Below are 222 nucleotides of genomic sequence, written 5' to 3' on the forward strand. Positions count from 1 at the left end.
GAGGCCTGACAGCCCCTGCAGTGCCCCCCACCCATCTCCCCAGGGATATTTCCTCAGCCCCTGGATTGTGGCATGGAAAGGGAAGACGTTTAAGTGTCCTACGAGCAAGACACACAACTCCTTCCAGCTGGGATGAGATCCAAGACCAGGCTCCCAAGCCCCCAGACTGCAGGAGCATGGAGCAAAAGCACTTTTAGGATGTGCCCCCCCGCCCCCCAGCCC

The 222-nt window shown here is 59.9% G+C and overlaps 1 protein-coding gene across 1 annotated transcript in view; it reads right to left on the reverse strand.

Moving 5' to 3' along the window:
• Positions 1–222, reverse strand: part of LASP1 (LIM and SH3 protein 1) — a gene marked incomplete at its 5' end in the record, with an annotated part of 3730 nt that overhangs the window by 1411 nt on the left and 2097 nt on the right. The gene's annotated exons all lie outside the window — the stretch shown is intronic.

Source organism: Eurypyga helias, unplaced genomic scaffold (assembly GCF_000690775.1).
Source record: "Eurypyga helias isolate BGI_N326 unplaced genomic scaffold, ASM69077v1 scaffold40149, whole genome shotgun sequence".
NCBI lineage: Eukaryota > Metazoa > Chordata > Aves > Eurypygiformes > Eurypygidae > Eurypyga > Eurypyga helias.